The 8,347-nt window shown below is 38.7% G+C and overlaps 2 non-coding genes across 2 annotated transcripts; both read right to left on the bottom strand.

Moving 5' to 3' along the window:
- Positions 1-6,428: 6,428 nt before the first annotated feature.
- TRNAF-GAA (transfer RNA phenylalanine (anticodon GAA)) lies at positions 6,429-6,501 on the bottom strand. The gene has a single exon. It is a non-coding gene; the product is annotated as a tRNA-Phe (tRNA).
- A 909-nt stretch (positions 6,502-7,410) lies between these two features.
- On the bottom strand, positions 7,411-7,493 carry TRNAL-CAG (transfer RNA leucine (anticodon CAG)). Its single transcript has one exon. It is a non-coding gene; the product is annotated as a tRNA-Leu (tRNA).
- Between the last annotated feature and the right edge of the window lie 854 nt (positions 7,494-8,347).

The raw sequence follows: 8,347 nt of genomic DNA, 5'->3' as shown, positions 1-8,347 counted from the left end.
GACATATTCAGACTGTGCAGACAAGATGGCCACTGGGACAGGTTAAGGGTTCAGGCCTGGGTATTGAGCCTTCAGGCCCCAGAGTAGCAGACAGGTACTGCATAGTCATTTTCAGGATATGGACACCGCCGAAGCGGTGACAGGAACACGGACAAACTATACTGGACTAAAGGGACACAGGATACAGAAATAGTTTTAACAGAATAAGGACGAAGGACCTGGCAACATACAGTTACACACACCAAACCACCTACCATAACTATAGGGGTTGCTCAGGCACCTCCCAATTGGGGATGGTGGCTTTTATACAAGATGCCTCTTAGCTAATGGCTGGGAGACACCTTGCAGTTAATCACATTAACTAAATGCCTCCCAGCTGATAGCTGGGGACATTTACGATGTGCGCACGCTGCCTCTTTAAGAGCAGGGGAGCGCATACTAGGTGTGCCTCTGAGACACAGTGCGGCACACACAGAAGCAGGAGCATGCTAGAGTCCATGCTGAGGACCTGGCAGTGATTGAGTCAGCGTCCCTGCATGGAAGGGGAAGGGACACCATGCAGGGAATCTGGCAGTAGCCCTACACCCACAATATTATTTGTACTGAGGGAATCATCTAGCCCTTTTTTAAAAGCTGTTATAGTGTCTGCCATTACTACCTCTTGTGGTCGGCATTCCACATTCTGACTGCTCTAACTGTAAAGAACCCTTTCCTATTTAGCTGCCGGAATTGCCTTTCTTCCACCCTTAATGAGTGCCCCCTGGTCCTTTGTAAGGTTTTTGGAAGGAATAAGTCATGTGCCAGTCCTCTCTATTGACCACAAATGTATTTATACATATAAATGAAATCTCCCCTGAGACGTCTTTTTTCTAAGCAAAACAAGCCCAACTTTTCCAACCTCTCATCATATGAGAGGCCTTCCGTCCCTTGTAATAATCCAGTTGCCCGTCTTTGAACTGACTTTAACTTCTGAATATCCTTTTTAAAATGTGAGGATCCCATATTCTAGATGTGGCCTCACCAGTGATTTATAAAGGGGTAACAATACACTTGGATCGCTGGATTTTCTCTCTCTGTTTATACATCTTAAAATCGTGTTTGCTTTTGCAGCTGCAGCCTGACATTGAGTACTGCTGCTCAGCTTACTTGTAATCAGAATACCCAAGTCCTTGCCCTGTTCTATAGTCCTGAGTATATTTACCTTTAACATATATGTAGCAATAGGATTACTCCGGCCGAGGTACATTACTCTACACTTATCAACATTAAACCTCGTCTGTCAAGTGTTTGCCCATGCAGACATCTTATTCAGTCAGTCTGGTCATCTCATCCATTTCACTGGTGTTTTCAGTCAACTGGGAGATATATCTCTGATGGCATATTTACAAAAAGAGAAAAACATACTCACATTTTGCCCCCCAGCTAATTCCCAGGTGTAATTGCCATATTGGTAGACCATGCATCGGGACTGCTCTTTGAAATGCATTGCAGAGAAGTTACTCCACCAATCAAACATATTTCCGTCATTGTCAAAATTCCTTCCTGTTACATAACAACCATCATTGAGCATAATCCATATACATGATGCTGAGCTTCACTGACTATAACTGTTAGAGCTCATTCAGAGGTCAGAGTTTTTTATCGTATGCAAAAAAACGGTGCAAGTTTCATCAATGATTTTGATCTGTGTTTGATCAGTATTTGGTTAAAGTGTCAGTTTTTGCCATCAGAGTTTCATCAGCTTTTGAAAGTTGTATATAGTCTGTGGATGGGCGTCAGATTCATGTAGACCAGGCTGGCAAGTCGTCTGGTGAAAGACGTGGGGTTTACAGAGGAGGCTCTTCAGGTGGCAGAGGATTCTTCCATGGTGGTAGAGGACATGGTGGTGGAGACCGAGGTTATGGAAACAGCAGACACCCGATCAGGTCAAAAAAGTATAGATGCACAAATTCGATAAAAAGATTTTGAAACTTTTATTGAATTATTTTAAAAGAAATTTAAAAAACACACATAAAGGAGAAGTGAACCAATGAAGGTACCTGCAGTGCTAATAACAAGGGTAATCAATCATTTATTCTGTTTAACAAGACTAACAAAAGTAGATCATATCAATGAACCCAGTGATAAATATATGAAGAATTAAATAAATAAATAAATAAATAAATAAATAAAGGATCAGTATCCAAAATTCATTCATCTAGTAAGCATTAGTGGATTACAAGTACCCACCTTAAAGTATCCAGCATAAAAAATGTAGTCAAAATGCCGTAAAGGTATATATCTATAAATATGTCAATAGGTCATATAGAAAGAAGCCATAAAGCCCACAAATGGTAGAGAAGTGACAATATAGGGCAAAGTCAATCATGGCCCACAAAATATAGATGGTATCACCAAGCATGGAAATAAACAGATGTTATCATCAGGCATAGAGATAAACAGAATGTAAATAGAGACAATACAACCTTTCAACTGCAGTTAAGGACTGCCCCAATGCGCATTTCACAATCAGCTTCTTCAGGGACAGTAGTGTTTCTTTTAAAATAATTCAATAAAAGTTTCAAAATCTTTTTATCGAATTTGTGCATCTATACTTTTTTGACCTGATCGGGTGTTTGTTGAATAGAAGTATTGTCCCAAATAGGCTTTTCACTTTTTGGATTAATATGGAAACAGCAGGTTTGACAACAGGAGTGGAGGATATGGTGGTGGATCTTGTGACTACTATGGAAGTGGCAGAAGCCAAGGCAGTTACGGGGATAGGTCCGGAGGCTCATACAGAGACAGCTATGACAGTTATGAATAACGGCTAATTTCTGAATCTAGACCTGTTTGTCCAACGTGACTAACAGAAACTCCTTTGTATCTACCCCTTAGAGCTGGCCTCAAGGATGTGGAAGACTTGTTTTTGTTTTTCTTATTTTTGCAATAAAGTTTCTATAAAAGGAAAAAAAAAACATACAGAACTACTATTTACTTATTCCATAAATGTACCACTGGAACCTCAATGACGTAGTAGTAAAGCATCAGTTACTTCTCATCATTACCATTATCATCAAAGCCGTGAGTGATTTCGTGACCAATGACCATACCGATTCCACCAAAGTTCAATCCTTGCGGCTGTTGTTTGCTGAAAAATGGAGGCTGAAGGATCCCAGCAGGAAATACTGTAAAGCACAGAATAAAATAGTTATTAGCTGTAATTGATCTAATGATATAGACAAGAGATGAATTGGGTGAGTAACATTGGGTTTGGCATACCTGACACTATGGTAACCCAACCAAAACTATAGTTCATCACCAATTTGAACCCTTTTTCTGAGTAACTCACCAATCTGATTGCAATTAGGGGAATAGAAGGCATTAGCCACTGCTGCACCAATCCAACTATAACAGAGTAACACAGGGACAGTTATTACAACAGTAATCTGGAGGTAATCTCTACATTCAGGTGGAAAATTGTGTAAAGTAAATATCATATATTGGGTCAATCAGATGCAAATTTTGTCACAGCTCCCCCAACCTAACATGTGTCATTCATAATACTTGTGTTTAATGTGTGTAAAAGATGGGTTATTGTGACCATAAACATATATATGCCCTGAAAAGTTAATGGTTGGCATGTCTGTAGATACGCCCTTGGTGGTAGTTGGCCTTGATGTTTTTGTGCTCTTGGTCGTAGTTCACCTTGATGTTTATACACCATTGGAGGTAATTGGCCTTGATATTCATACACCCTTGGTGGTAGCAGTTGACCTTGATGTTTTTATGCCCTTGGTGGTAGTTTGCCTTAGATATTTTTATACCCTTGGCGGTAGTTGGCCTTGATGTTTTTATGCCCTTGGTGGTAGTTGGCCTTAGATATTTTATACCCTTGGTTGCAGTTGGCCTTGATGGTGATACACCCTTGGTGGTAGTTGGCCTTGATGTTTATACGCTCTTAGCTATAGTTGATCTTGATGATTTTGATTATATTTTTCAATGAGTTTTGGTAGAACATTTTTTTCTATTGGTCACTTTTGTGTTTGCCCATGTAGAAAGTAGACATCCATTGACTGATAGAGAAATATTAAAGGGTTTTTCTAATTTTCAATATGCTGTTAGGACATTTCCTGTTATTTGAGGGGAGTCCCTTGCTTGATTCTCATCTATTTGCCAAAGAAAACAGCACCTACAAAACATCTCTAGAAGACGCAATACAATCTGTTTAATACAAATGCAGTCCATTGATGTCAATAGGTGAAAATCTTTAAATGTTCCTTGTGATGACTCTGCAGTAGTGAGGAGCGAGCATGCTCATTTAACGCTTTCACCGAGCACTCTTGGGTGCTTTCGTGTATCTTTGGCATGCTCGTTTATTAAGTTGCCTGCATGATTTGTGACTGATAATCAGCCTCAACAAGTGAGGATTCCCTAACAAACAGGCAATCTCTGCATGTGGTGAAGCTGACTAACAGCCATAAATCATGCAGACGCCCGGGACTTGAACTTAATATACGAGCTTGCAGAAGATACTAGGTAAGCACCCGAGCGAGCTCGGCGAAAGGGTTAAACGAGCACGCTCACTCATCACTACCCTGCAGTTAAAGTTAAAGGGGTTGTCCGCTACTGAATGAAAACATTTGTCCCAAAATGTGGTGAAACTTTGATGTCAGTATCACATGCGCATTTCAGACTTGTTATACTATGTTCATCTGCTCTTTTAGCTTTTGTTTATTAAGTATATTTATAGTCTATTGATGCCTGAGGTAGAAAAATCTGAAATTAGACATACTGGTAATTCGGTTTCTAGGAATCTTCCACGACAGCACCTTAGGAGGTTCACTCTCTGCCCTAATAGGGACAGAGAACTTATAGAGATGAAATTGTCCCTCCCATTTTCCTATCCACAGTATTTTTCCGATGCCAAAGCAACAACTAACATATGCACAAAGAAACTATTTGATGTTCCCGGAAGTCTTTTGTGAAAGCACAAATTCAGAACATTTAAGATTTGCCTCAAGGACCCCAAGGAATACTGCCAAAGTGCCAACGTTGAGAATTGGTTTTGCTAAGCCCCATAACTTTTAGTTATCGATTTGAGATTGCCACCAATAGAGCGGACCCCCAACTAATCAGTAATAGTAGTGAAGCTGTAAAATTTCTTGAAAGAAAAGTCTAATGTCAGAAGAGGGATTCGAACCCATGCCTCCAGAAGAGATTGCGACCTGAACGCAGCGCCTTAGACCGCTCGGCCATCCTGCCTACTTCTGGCTTATGTAATTTAACTCTTTCTAAGCTAAGCAGTAGAAAGATGAGCACTACTTGTGATGAAAGGAAATATGCCATGATTTCTTTTATTTTAATATTGATTTGTAACCTATTAGTTACAGCCAATTTTGAGCTTCATGACCAAGCACCGTTTTTTAAATCTGACATGTATCAATTTATGTGGCAATAACACTGGAATGCTTAACATATCCCCGTGATTCTGATAGTGTTATTTTGTAACACATTGTACTTTATATTAATGGTAAATTTAGGTCAATATATATTTAGTTTTTCTTGTGAAAATATCTAAAGTTGCACAATTTCATTGAAATGCGGTGATGCCCCATATGTCTTCAGAAACTACTGTTTGGTCACACAGCAGGGCTTTGAAAGTAAGAGCGCTATTTGGGTTTTGGGAATGCAGATTTTGCAAGAATATTTTGAGGGTGACATTTGCGGAGTTCCAAAAGTACCAAAACAGCAGAAACCCCTCCAAAGTGATCCCATTTTATAAATTACTCCTCACAATGAATTCATCAACACCAGCAATTACTATTATTGTCCAACATATGTTTTCACTCTGCAACATCCAGAATTGCAAATAAGCCAGTTTAGTGCCCAGCTTGCGCTTATGGAGACAAGCACCCCATACATTTTAAGTGGGCTCTCCTCGCTAGAGAAATGATAAATCTGTGGATTCTTTGTCTTACCATTAACGTAGAAACCCCTATTTTTAGAATGAAAGATGACGGTCCTGAGTTGGGGCTTGTGTTTTTTGACTTCCTGGCTTTTTCTCCAAACAGCTTTGTTCCTGGCATATTATTTAAGCATATTTGTCTCAGTAATGCCACAGCGATTCATAGTCAAACATAAATGGCTGAAATCATTCAGCTAGTGTCTGATACATGCTGCCCGTATTAGCTATCAGGTTTCCTTTAAATCCTCATACAGCTAAGTCAAACTAAAATAAAACAAAGTGATGACGTCCAGAATGAAGGAAAAATTACAAAAAATATTATTTTCCTCAAAAGTTAAAAGTGTTCAGTTCTCAAGTTTCTATCATTTTACTTCCTGTAGATAGTTATAATGATTAGGATTTTTACATTCTCTGTAAACAGTCAGTCCATATGCTTTGTTTATTTTCTGCTTAAAATTTAATGGGTGAAGAAAAAAACTTTTGCCGAAACCTGGGATTGAACCAGGGACCTTTAGATCTTCAGTCTAACGCTCTCCCAACTGAGCTATTTCAGCAGGACACATTTAGATTCAGGAATGTAATGTATTTATTTTTACTTTGACTTGTTTTTGCAAGATTATCAATATTTGAAAGTCCCGCTATTTTGCGTACATAATTAACAACTTACATTAATTCTTTGTGAATGAATAGAAAAAACAGCAATTCTGCATTTTTTTTACATTTTCAAATTTACTAAATTCGCCAGGGTAATTCTGACTGTGTCTCTGTAGGACAGGTGATGATTGAGCATAAAACACAATTTGTAAGCATATTGTTGCATCAAGCTTTATTTTTTTCTTAGGTGCAAACAATTGGAGTGAAGATAGGAGATGCAAATTTAGAGAAAATATTCTACTGATTGTTAATGTTGAAAGTGAAAACATTTGTCCCAAAATGTGGTGAAACTTTGATGTCAGTATCACATGCGCATTTCAGACTTGTTAAACTATGTTCATCTGCTCTTTTAGCTTTTGTTTATTAAGTATATATATAGTCTATTGATGCCTTGAGGTAAAAAAATCTGAAATTAGACTTACTGGTAATTCGGTTTCTAGGAATCTTCCACGACAGCACCTTAGGAGGTTCACTCTCTGCCCTAATAGGGACAGAGAACACATAGAGATGAAATAGTCCCTCCCATTTTCCTATCAACAGTATTTTTCCGATGCCAAAGCAACAACTAACATATGCACAAAGAAACTATTTGATGTTCCCAGAAGTCTTTTGTGAAAGCACAAATTCATAACATTTAAGATTTGCCTGAAGAACCCCAAGGAATACTGCCAAAGTGCCAACGTTGAGAATTGGTTTTGCTAAGCCCCATCACTTTTAGTTATCGATTTGAGATTGCCACCAATAGAGCGGACCCCCAACTAATCAGTAACAGGAGTGAAGCTGTAAAATTTCTTGAAAGAAAATTCTAATGTCAGAAGAGGGATTCGAACCCACGCCTCCAGAAGAGACTGCGACCTGAACGCAGCGCCTTAGACCGCTCGGCCATCCTGACTACTTCTGGCTTTTGTAGTTTAACTCTTTCTAAGCTAAGCAGTAGAAAGATGAGCACTACTTGTGATGAAAGGAAATATGCCATGATTTCTTTTATTTTAATATTGATTTGTAACCTATTAGTTACAGTCAGTTTTGAGCTTCATGACCAAGCACCGTTTTTTAAATCTGACATGTATCAATTTATGTGGCAATAACACTGGAATGCTTAACATATCCCCATGATTCTGATAGTGTTATGTTGTAACACATTGTACTTTATATTAATAGTAAATTTAGGTCAATATATATTTAGTTTTTCTTGTGAAAATATCTAAAGTTGCACAATTTCATTGAAATGCGGTGATGCCCCATATGTCTTCAGAAACTACTGTTTGGTCACACAGCAGGGCTTTGAAAGTAAGAGCGCTATTTGGGTTTTGGGAATGCAGATTTTGCAAGAATATTTTGAGGGTGACATTTGCGGAGTTCCAAAAGTACCAAAACAGCAGAAACCCCTCCGAAGTGATCCCATTTTATAAATTACTCCTCACAATGAATTCATCAACACCAGCAATTACTATTATTGTCCAACATATGTTTTCACTCTGCAACATCCAGAATTGCAAATAAGCCAGTTTAGTGCCCAGCTTGCGCTTATGGAGACAAGCACCCCATACATTTTAAGTGGGCTCTCCTCGCTAGAGAAATGCCAAATCTGTGGATTCTTTGTCTTACCATTAACGTAGAAACCCCTATTTTTAGAATGAAAGATGACGGTCCTGAGTTGGGGCTTGTGTTTTTTGCCTTCCTGGCTTTTTTCCCCAAACAGCTTTGTTCCTGGCATATTTTTGAAGCATATTTGTCTCAGTAATG

Source organism: Phyllobates terribilis, unplaced genomic scaffold, assembly GCF_046119375.1.
Source record: "Phyllobates terribilis strain yellow unplaced genomic scaffold, ASM4611937v1 Scaffold_5206__1_contigs__length_53453, whole genome shotgun sequence".
NCBI classification, from domain to species: Eukaryota; Metazoa; Chordata; class Amphibia; order Anura; family Dendrobatidae; genus Phyllobates; species Phyllobates terribilis.
This window is presented reverse-complemented; position numbering and strand designations above follow the sequence as displayed.